The sequence below is a fragment of the Delphinus delphis genome, chromosome 4 (genome assembly GCF_949987515.2).
Source record: "Delphinus delphis chromosome 4, mDelDel1.2, whole genome shotgun sequence".
NCBI classification, from domain to species: domain Eukaryota; kingdom Metazoa; phylum Chordata; class Mammalia; order Artiodactyla; family Delphinidae; genus Delphinus; species Delphinus delphis.
Genome location: NC_082686.1, coordinates 39,527,398 through 39,539,889, shown reverse-complemented (window position 1 = coordinate 39,539,889; position 12,492 = coordinate 39,527,398).

Below are 12,492 nucleotides of genomic sequence, written 5' to 3'. Positions count from 1 at the left end.
TATTTTATATACCTCTCTATTTCTTGAAAATATTTCAAAGAGCATTTACTATAGCCATAATTAATTTTTTAAAAATTTAATTACAGAGTATCATAATACAGTAATAGAATAGGGTTCTGGGGTTTGGTAGACAAAATTCTTCTACAAGCATGAGGAGAGATGGTCCATCTTTTCTGAAGGGCCCAAGCTAGGGTGAGGAGAGTGAGGTGCTTCAACTCAAAATTTAAAGAGATACTCACTTTCCAAGACGTGCAAGTACATACCTCCTTAAATTTTACCTCACCCTGCCCTGGCCCTGCTTTCCTGCCTTGCCTGATCTGCTGTCACTTATTGCTCCCTCTGTTGAATGGATACTTCATATACATCGCTCAGAACGATCAGTGTGTTGATATGATTGTAGGGCATCTGTATCTGCCCTCCTTGTGCAAACAGCAATACTCTGTTAAGAAACCTGGAAAAAATATTTTTGAGCTCTTAAATTTTGATAGTGAATAGGGAGCACTGGGCAACAATAGGGAAGTCAGGAGTTCACAAACGTCCTTCTTTTATTTTTTTCTTCATAGACACTATGTGTCTGATAATATCATAAAAGTCGAATCACCTTAGATAGTTTTCTGAATTTTTTATGATATAAGGCCTATAAGCTATATATATATTTATATATGTATAAATGTATTTTATACATATATGCACTTATATATGTATAAATATATGTATTCATAGTTCTACATATATATTTATAGTTATATATATATATATATAAATCTGATTTAATCTGAATCTTCTAATCTGAATATTTTGTGAAAGAGACGTCTTTCATAAATGACCCAAAATGCATTTTAATGCAATCTAACTTGTAATTATTATTGCTTAAAATTATTATACAGTGTTCCCTTTGAAATAGGCTAATTAAACTCCTTCATTGGTTAAGATCAGTCTTGCTTAATACTATATGGATGCTTTACATTGAAATCCATTAGAAGTATAAATATCTTTGTTTTATCAAATATAGGAAATAAAAGAGTGGGGTAAAAATAGCTCACATACTAGAGCAGCAAATGGAGAAGCAGTTTCTCTCCATGAAAGAGAAATGGATATAAAGTCACCACTTGCTTTTCCATCCAGCCTGTAAGTTACCATCTCTCTAGATCACCTCTCAAGACCCATGCTTTCTTGTAGGTGGTCTGGTGCTGACAAGCTTTGGAATTTTATTTGGAATATTAAGGGTATCAAAATCATGGAGTTTTGCATACAGTAACTTCTTGGAAATCATTTCTCTCTCTAAACATATACATTTACAATAAAAGACCAAAGGAAACCAAGAGTTACCAACCTAAGACATTTGAATATTTACCTGATAGCCTAGTGCTCCAATTCCAGGCTTTATAATGAAAGATAAATATGCTAAATTTGGAGAGAGATCATTGAGAGCCACAGTAATAATTAACAGGATAGTATGAGCTCTAAAAAATATTAAAACACCAAGATATTTTTCAGCATAGAGAAGAGAAGGCATCAAAGCAAAACATATGATAGGGGCTCAACTACAAACAGTTTCTCTCTTTTCCGTTTCACCACTTCTTTGGAACATATATACTAGTCATTTAATATATATATGAAGGTAATGGGGTTGGTGATTCATTGAAGTCTTTCCTGATGTTATTAATGATTTTTATAAATGAAGAAGTTAAGGAATTTTATTTAATAGTGTCATAAAATAGAATAGACACAGAAGCTTACTTCTAATCATTTGATTTCAGCAGGGAGACACATTAAATGGCATTTTAATATAGAAGCCATCCCTAGGACTATGTGATTTTTCAATGACAGTCACTCTGGTCGATAGAGATTTATAGATTTCTGGGTACTTACCTTGAGGGCCTTATCTCAATTAGAGTAGTTAAAATGTCACAAAAAAATAGTTGTGGGTTAAAAAAAAATACTAGGAAGAATGTTTCTAAAGTAATACTTCCTGTGGACTTTTTTTTACAGTTTATTATGATTTGGTGACAGTAAAGACTTCAGTAATTAACAGCTGATTGCTTCACACTTTCTGTAATCCTTTTTCTTTTTCTTTGGCCTATGGCATAAGTCTATTTTCCGCTGAGAGGAAAAATAAAAGAAAAAACACCAAAGGTATGTTACAGTATTTACACACTCTTGAATGGTGTTAGTTGTACAAGGCACATGTCCAGAATGACAGTTTCGTGACCAGAAGAAGATGGAAACCATCTTTGAGAGGCATGCAAAAGGCCAGGAGATCCCAGCCAGAGAGTGAAATCTGCATGAAAAGTAGCAGGATGGTAAATCAGAGGGAGAAATGCATTCCAGAGCACTGCTGTCAGTTTTGAGTATCCAGGGCTGGATTCTGCAGGGCCTTAATGAAACTCCCCTGCTCTCCCAGGGCCATGTAGACCTTGCCCATGCTCTCTCCCAGCCCTTCATCCTTAGAATGGTGCCATAACGTCACAATGCCCGAAACCTGGGGATTTCTTCCCACAGATCCTCCTCTGACCTTATAGGACAAATGCAGAAGCCTTCTGAGAGGATTCTGAATGTTTTAGGATGCATTTGCATAATAATACAAATAATTGCCTGTGTGGTATGTGTGTGTGAAAGACATGTTAGTTAAGGGAAAATGCTATTTTTCATACATTGCTGGTAGAAAATTAAAGAATTGTAAGATTTTAAAAAGTGAACTAGAAAATGTATTACAGTTAAAAATTCTCATAACCCAAAAAAAAAAAAAATTCTCATAACCTTTGGCACAGTATTCTTCCTCTTGTGAGTCTATGCCACACAAATACAAGCAGCAGCGTATGAGGATAGAGGTACAAAAATGTTTATCGTGACAATACTCATAGTAGCAAAAAAGTGGAATCAAGTGACTGCCGTCAAGAGGGTAATGTATGAGTGAAGTATGTTTTGTGTGGTATTGCTGACTGAAACAAAAAAAGAGATGAAGAAGTGCCTATATATGCCCTTTTTATAAAAAAGGGATGGCGAGAAATCCTGCATATGTGTACATGTACTTACAATTCAATGAAAGCAGTGAAGACTAGTTTGTCAATTTGTGTTTCCTTTTGGGGCTGAAGGTATTGGGGTCACTAATATGAGTTTAAGGAGGAGAGAATAAGAGAAAAATATGTATGTATGTATGTGCATATGTGTATGTAAGAGAAAGAGACAAGGAAAAAGAGAGGAGAAAGATTGATTTTATCAACAATTTACTCTTTCCCCCAAACTAAGGGGCTCATAAAATGATGGTAAACACAGGAATGTTAATCTTTGCAGAGACGTTTATGGAAAAAGCAGAGGTCCAAAAAATAGATTCCAGGACCCATATGTTCACTTAGCTATATTATGCTGAGCAAGCCTCTCTACCTCTCTGATCCTCTTCCTTAGATGCAAAATGGAGATGATACTCCCTACTCTGACACAACTAGGAGATTCCAATGAACTAATGAACGTGGTTGTGTTTTCTAGATGGTGACACATGGTGCAGAGCTAAAACTCTCATTATTCTTAATAAATATGGTGCATTTCAAACAGAAAAGGTCACACTGGAGATGTGAAGCATCATGCATAATTGAGATGCAAACTTTAAATGCCTCTATCACTTTGACTATTTCTAATTTAATTTGTTTCTGTTCTTGAAGAATAGCTGTGATATTTATTGGAGTCAAATTTCCCAGTAGTGGTGTTTGCTGGTATTGGCCATACCTTGAAAACTGGGTGCTTTGGTATTGGTTGGGCAGATTATGAGGGAAGGGAGGATAAAGAATCCAGAAGATAAAGATTTGAAGGGTCAACAGAATATACATCTTTGACATTTTTAAACATAGTGTTCTCCATCTAAACACTCTACCATGTGGTAGAGGTTACTAAAAATGTATATCCTATCCCATTGTGCTTATGGATGGTTGAGATATTTGTTCTTGACACTCACATAGATCAAAAGGAAATTTTATGTGCAGAATAAGGAAGTTAGACTATGCATATAATTAGATTCACCAAAACTCCATTAATACATGCTAATCTTCTAAAGTTGTGAGCTAAAAACAGATTCATTTTCCATTCTAGTGTTAATTTTGTGAACAAGTTGCTATCAGTAGCTATATAAATTGGGTGGCATCTCTTGCTTTCTGAAATGTTCTCTTAAAAATTGCAAGCAAAATTGGGCAACACCATTATCTTTTTTTTCCTTTTTTTTTTGTTTTTTTGTGGTACATGGGCCTCTGACTGTTGTGGCCTCTCCTGTTGAGGAGCACAGGCTCCGGACACGCAGGCCCAGTGGCCAAGGCTCACGGGCCCAGCCGCTCCGCGGCATGTGGGATCTTCCCGGACCGGGGCACGAACCTGTGTCCCCTGCATTGGCAGGCGGACTCTCAACCACTGTGCCACCAGGGAAGCCCAACACCATTATCTTGATTATTTTCTTGAAGGAGTTGTCATCAACTACCTGTCGTTGATTGGGGTTGGGGATTGGGGATGTTGTCAAAGTACACAGTGTCTTCCCAAGAGAAGCTTATATGCTTGCCTGAGAGGAGAGCTATAGAGGTTCAAAAAACTCATACTTAATTCTAACATGACTCTAATGGAGAACCACTCAAAGCATTAAAAGGCTTGTTTCAGGGGTCAGTGTATTTTGTACCAGCAAACTGTCTTTTCAGTAATGCTTTCCTATTTCCTGTATCACATACAGGCATGCATCTAAAAGAAACAGCTCGAATGAAGAAATCCATTTTAGAACTTGTCCCCAGGCAATTTCACATTGACTTTCAAATAGGCTACAAAGATTCTATACAAAATTTCTATACGGCCTGTGGAATTTACAGATACTTTTTATTCTCTTTCTGGCTGTCTAACTCTTCTCTTATTGTTCTATTTATCAACAATACAAGGTTTCACAAACAGTTGTCTGTGGCCAACATGTTCTGAATTCCTTGGCAATAATGACCAAAAAAAGTCTTGCGAGAGACTGATGAGAAGCAAAATATGCCATTTTTTGTTTGGTTACAGCCTGATATACTGGGCATTTAATTTTTGTCAACCACAAGCATGTGTTATAATGCTTATTTTCATAGCTGCCTCGTTTGAGCAGTATCAGGTGACATCTAGTATCTTCACAATCATTGAAGCCCTATTTATGTTTGCTTGGATTGGACAGACGTTTCTGGAAAATGTCAGAGAGTGAGCTTGTGCTCGTGTCACATAGAAGTGAGATGAAAAATGATGTCAGTGGAGAATTGATCTATATATACCATATCTCATTCTTACTGAATATTTTCCAATATGTTTTGATTTAATGGGAAGATTGATTACTTAAACTAAATGGGCATAAAAATTACATTGTATTTCTACAGTTCTGAAGTAAGTTTTAAAATTTGAGAGTTCTTAACTAACTCATAGTTTCAGGTAGAATGTTTGCTGTAGTGGTGTTGTGTCCCTAATTAAGGTTTTATGGGTAAGCAGTGGATCCAGATTAGCTCTTCCTTTGGTTGTATTATCTATTTTCTGGATCGTAAAGCTGTCACTGCATAACCTAGAAACCTCTTTAAAGATGGATGTTTGGCTGTATTTGTTATCCAGCAGATGTCTGGATAGTTAGAATCTCTTGAGAGTATTATAACTTGTGGTTTCAGTTACAATAAGTGATCCAGGCGTTTTTCTGGTCTTACTCCTCTCCAGTTCTGGGAGAAAGTCTGTAGAAGAAATTACAGAGGGTATTTCATTTCACTCTTCCCCATTCCTTTTTTGCTTTATTCTTTGTCTCTGTCTTCAAAGTTACTTTTTTTTTTTTTCTTTTCTTTTTCCTTCCTTTTTGCGGTACGCGGGCCTCTCACTGTTGTGGCCTCTCCCGTTGCGGAGCACAGGCTCCGGACGCGCAGGCTCAGCGGCCATGGCTCATGGGCACAGCCGCTCCGTGGCATGTGGGATCTTCCCAGACCGGGGCACGAACCCGTGTCCCCTGCATTGGCAGGCGGACTCTCAACCACTGCGCCACCAGGGAAGCCCTACTTTTTATCTGCTTTGAAATTGAGGTCGCTAACTTGGTGAGAGGTGTCTTCATGCCATATTGCACCTCCTGGTCCCCAGCTTCTCTCAGCCAAAAGGTTATCACACTGACACTGACATTTTGAACGTGGTAAATTGCTGCTGCGATAAAAAACTACCTGTGATTTATATTATATATTTGTCCAAAAGGTCGGTTTTAGAATTGCTGGTCCAGATTTGTAATTCCATATCCTGATGCTTAAAGTACTTGCCAATTTCCCTTCCAGCTGGGCATTTAAAGTGCACAAGTCTAAGGTAGTGGATATCGCTAAAGGCAAAGGCTGGAGAGTCTGTGCATGAGTTTGTGGTTTTGGAGGGAGGAGAGGTCTGAGAGGGCAGGCAGACTAAGGGAGCTTGCCACCTGGGCCAGCAGCAGTGGGAAACACCTGGCCACTGAACTGCTAGTCACCTGCAGTGTTGGCCTCAGGTGTGCGGGTGCCGTGCTTCTTAAAATAATGCAGTAAATTATGGTCTACCGGTAACGTCAGGTTCAGAGAGCTTTAAATTTCTCCTCCTCTTTTGAATCTGAATTAAAGATATTTTGGCAGGTTCAGACAGTTTTCACCTCATTGTTTCTGACAGTGTGGGGATTTTAAGCCAATTCTAAATGTACCCCGAGAAAATGTCTCTATACACTGAAAACTCTCCCTCTGCTAATCAATTATTACTTGGTCATAGTTAGGTATCTTTTATTATTGTTTTAGTATGGAAGAGTTGTCATGATAAGTGAATAATTGTAATTCAAGTGTCATAATAAATTAATCCTTGGTCTGGTTCAAGAATGCATCTTGTTTGTGATGACTTTTAAAAGAATTATTGTCCAAAATTTCAGTACTAAGTATAGAGGTAATTAGTGCTCATCAAATTGGCCAAAAATACATGTTATACATGAGAAAAAATGCTAATATACCTAATATACAAAAAGCATTTAGAAATCAATGAGGAAATTACTTTCTTAAAAGCATAGAAAATAGGCCAAAGATAAAACACAGAGGAAAAAATGCCATAATCTCAATGATGTTCAGCTTCATTAATATTGAAAGAAATGTAAATTGAAATTATTAGATACCTTTAATCTATAATAATGATAATAATAGTAAAAATATGAATATTGGTACAAACTTTCTGAAACACACCCCTCATGATGAAATATGTAAGCATAAATGTGGGTATATGCTTGGGTTCAGCAATTATACAAACATATTTTCAGGATTTTTTCTTATCTACCAAAATATTCACCTAAGTAACAAATATAATTTTACACACATGTGTCTGTGTATCCAAATGATGTGTATCTGTAGAGTACTGGGTAATTTATGGTACAGGGAAGAATGAATATTGTGTAGCCCTTCAAAAGGGTTGATCTACATACACTGACATGAATGGTTTTCCAAGATAATATTGCTGGTGAAATAAGCATGTTGTAGCACAGGACAAACAGAGGTGTATGCATGTACATCTGAAGTATACTCAGCAAGTTGTGTGATGACAGGGGACATTACGTAGAACTCTTACTTTTGAAATACTTTGTAACTTGATTTTTAAACAAGAAATCTATGATGTTTTAAAGTTTAAAAAAACAAAGATGTTTTAAAAACAAATAAAGGGAGGTCTCCATGGTGAGTAAACATGATCTATCTTGATATTCACCTGAAATGAAATCATAGTTTCCAAATTGGATAGCCCTCACTCTTATTTTTGTTTCCCTTCATTAGTGTTAAGGTGTTACCCCCATGTAGATCTTATTTAGAAATTCTTAACTAGCATTTAAACTGATTGCTCCGGGCCTCAGACAAACAAATGCAGTTGTATGATCATTAGCAGTGATAATTTTATAAAGTAGGAGAAGATAATATGACTGTCTCTCACATCACATAGTTTGTGATCATTTGACAGTATGTCAGTGTTAGATGTCAGGTTGTTGGTGAAGGTTGGATATTTTGATATAGCATCCAATACAGTGTTGTATATATATATATTTGTAAAAATTATAGCTTGGGCTTCCCTGGTGGCGCAGTGGTTGAGAGTCCACCTGCCGATGCAGGGGACATGGGTTCGTGCCCCGGTCCGGGAAGATCCCACATGCCGCGGAGCAGCTAGGCCCGTGAGCCATGGCCACTGAGCCTGCGCGTCCGGAGCCTGTGCTGCACAACGGGAGAGGCCACAACAGTGAGAGGCCCGTGTACCACAAAAAAAAAAAAAAAAAAAAAATTATAGCTTTTCTTTATTAAAGCAAGGATGAAGCAGGGATTCACTTTTTTTTTAAATGTAGAAATAAGCTACTAGCTTCTTTTAGTCTAATAGCAAGCATTCTGATCCACAAAGGTTTTCTAGACTCTTAATATCTATGAAATGAAAAGTTCATTTAAGTATTTTCTTTACTTTTCAGTCATAAAATATTCTACCTGCACATCCAGGTTTTATGTTCTTATTTTTCTTCTCTTTTTATCAACAGCATGTTCACCAGTGCATGGTTACCACATTACCTCTTTCATCTCCAGCAATAAAATTAATTGGAAGCATATTCACCTTACTTATGAGCGATAGTCAATGATGTTGTCAAGTGATTATGCCTCCTTAGAAGTAGGATATGCTTTTCTAGTGGATATGACTCTGATAATCACATAGTCCCTAAAACTCAGGTGTGCTGGAGTGTAACATTTTCAGTAAACCAACTTATTATTTATTTCTGCCCCATAAAAGAAAATTTAAAACTTCATCAATACTTTTTTTTAATTTACTTTATTCAAGTATAGCTGATTTACAGTGTTGTGTTAATTTCTGCTGTACAGCAAAATGATTCAGTTATACATATATATATGTATATATATATATATACACATTCTTTCTCATATTCTTTTCCATTATGGTTTATCATAGGATACTGAATATAGTTCCCTGTGCTATACAGTAATTTCATCAATTCTGAGTATTCATGGTCCAGCTCATTGATATCTTCATTGCTCAGTTTTTTAAAACACTGTCCCACTTAGAGTTGAAACCTCTTCTCAGATGCTTCCCTCATGCTCTCCCTAGGGATTGCTTCACATTGCATCACATTGTTTGTCACATTGTGAACGTTGTTGATTAAGAGGTTGCTCTCTGCTCTTGGCCTTGTCATTTCATTCCTATCTTGGCCTTTGTTTGCAAACTTATCCCCTCCCCACACTGTTTCTCTGTGCATTCTCCATACAGTGCTCCCCAGACAATGACTAATTACTTCGAGTTCAGCTTCCTAATATTTGTGACCATCCCTCCAAGGTGCTCACTGGGGTGGCTCGTGCCATTTCTTCTGCCATGGGGTACCCACATCTTCTGCCATGGGGTACCCACATCTTCTGCCATGGGGTACCCACATCTTCTGCCATGGGATACCCACATCTTCTGCCATGGGATACCCACATCTTCTGCCATGGGGTACCCACTACTATGGAATGTAACAGCAGGCCTGCCAGAAATCTCTCTGAACTAACTTCTGTATCATTGTTGCAGGGACCCATGGGAACTTTAAGATCTTTTCATAAGACACGTTGGAGTTGAAGGAAACTAGGGAGGGGGAAGTTTCTAGGCTTTCTATGCTTAGACACACCCTGTTGTCATCTCTACTTCCTTATTCCCAGAGCCTTTTGCAAGAGATGAATCTGTGAAGCAACAGCCTCCCAAAAATCTCAGCTAGAAAATGAATTATGATACCTTGATATATAGTCAGATTCTTCAAATTTTAAAGGGAAATCCTATTATGATCTTCTGTGACCAAGACTTCTCTCCTGCTACTAATTATTCTATATTTCTTTCTTATGTTCGTACTTCCTTTGTTCTATTCCTGGGTCTGGGTTTTTTTTCCCTTTTCTTTTGGTGGTCAGGTGGTGGCGGTGGTGGAACTGAAGGGAGGAACTTGGTCTGTGGGCTTGCATTTCCTTTCAGGCTTTTCTCCTAATTCCATCCCAGACTCAGACTCTGAAGCCAACAATGTGATGTCTTTGTTCTTTGGTCCCATTTCTGACAACCACCTCATGAGTCAAATGGCCACCCTATGTCTTCAGTGTTCACACTGGGGAGGTCTTTGGGGGGCAGGGAGGAGTGGTTATATTAAAGATACATATCAAAAAAACACATCAGTTAATAAAACATGTCCATTACACGACTGGAGTAGTCTTCATCTGAGGTATAACAAACTACCCTGTAATCGTTTGCTGTGTCTTGGGAAAAGCTTTTCAAATGTATAGTTTAAAAAAACACAGTAGGAGAGCTATTTTGTTAACACTGGTATCAGTTCTGTTAAATCAGGGTGTTTCTAAACAGTGCAAAAAGGAATAAAGCAGAAACTAACACACCATTGTAAAGCAAGTATACTCCAATAAATGTGTTAAGAAAAATGTATTGACTTTTCTTCAAATTAATTTAATGAAAGGACTTTGACTCAGGGAGTTGCAGTATAGGCTAGTGTCACAACCTACAGACAATATAGTCCACATAGGGGGAGCCATATACATTGTGGTTAAGACCATTGACTCCGATATCAGACCACCTATATTCAGTCCTGGCTCTACCACTTAATAGTTAACATAACCTCTCTTACTCTCAGTTTTCTCACTTGTAAAATGGATATATATATATATATATATATATATATATATGTGTGTGTATATATATATATATATATATATAGCATAGTTGGAAGCATTAAATGAGATATTTCACATAAAGCAGCACAACATCTGGCATATTCAGCCCTAAGAAAGTGTTTGCTAACATTATTGTTATGATGTTTATTTTCCTTTCATGGAAAATCTCACAGACGAAACAATAAAACTAAAACTGAGTTACTAACATCAAGAGAAAAACACGGGTGATTTCAGCTAGCCAGTGGGCAGATTTCAGAATGTGTTATAAACTAATTTCATATAGGTTTGAGTTGAGGAATTGAGAAGGCAACAAAAAGCCTGAATAGGAACAACATAATAGCAGAGTTGATTTTGTGTTCTGGTAAGAAAATTTGGGGAAACCCCAAGTAACTGTAGATCATGTAAGGATCATGGATTAAAGATATGAATAGACCATGTAAGGATCATGGGTTAATGACTTTGTCTCCTTTCACCCTTACTTGGAAAACTAAGTGTACTGGCTGATCCTTAAATATTCTGATCTTCCTTCAACAAGTGTTTAACAGGAAAGATCATAGTCCTGCTTTCCTGTTACAACTTACTAGTAGTAGGGTCTTTTGCCTGTGGTTGTTCATTTTCTTGTGCTTTACTTACACCTATTTTGAAACTTACAGGTATAGCTACCTAGTAATCAAAGTAAAAGTTTTATTTATGTCCCATCACTAAGAAGAAGCTAAGCCAAAAGGACAACATTAGCTATTTAATATGTTTCAGGGCGTAGATGAATTGATTTTTTTAAGGTTTGCTTTGGAGTAATGCAAAGCTTTAGAAACAGAACAACTGAAGAGACAAAGTTATAATGAAAGTTATTCCAACCAGTTATTCTGGTTAGAATATTTAGGGCTCTGTTAAGTAATGTAATCCTTGTCCACAGAAAAAGGCTAACGTGCTTTTGACGGAGTCATCTGTCTTTGCAAGGCAAACTGAGGATTGCTTTTATTTAAGAAGAAAAAAAGACACTCAAACCACTTGATAATTCCAACACTATTCATGACTTGCAGTGCTGACATTCTATAGATTGATGTAGTCTTCAAGTGTGGAAAATACTGAGTCATACAGAAGATGAGACATTTTAATAATGAAAAAAATATTCATACAGTCAGCAGATTGTCAGTTAAGGTGGTTTAGATTATAAAAGTCACCCAACGGAGACTTTGTCAGGTTGCAAATTATTCTGACCACAAAATTATTATATGAATAAAGCAAACTTAGAGTGAATTGGTACATCCCAGATCCTTTTATTTCTTTTTCCTGCTTCTCTTTATCCTTCTCTTCTTCTTTTGAAAAGGGAAAGGAAAACTATTGACTCTGAATCTAAACATAATGCTGGTATACATGAAAAAAAACTTAAGATGGAGCTAATCTTTTGGCATTCTAGAAGTGCTGCTTTTTCCCAGGATACAAATGCTATAAACCAGAGATTGTGTCTTGTGGCTCTATGAGGTGCTTCTCTGACTCCTTTTATTTGTTCTTCCTCCCTTTATGTAATCTGTTTTGTAGATTGTCTTAATGTCTCCTATCAATGACTGACTAATTGTATCTTTTATAATGACACACATTGTTTTATAAAATTCTTTAACAAGTTGAAGGACAAGCAATGAAATCACTATAGCTGTTTTAGTGACAATTACATTGAAAACCATACTGGCTCATTTAACCATTCAATTTCTGACATCCAGCCCAGACTTAAAACAGGTTTAGATTAAAAATCAAGAAGACAGGGCTTCCCTGGTGGCGCAGTGGTTGAGAGTCCGCCTGCCGACGCAGGGTA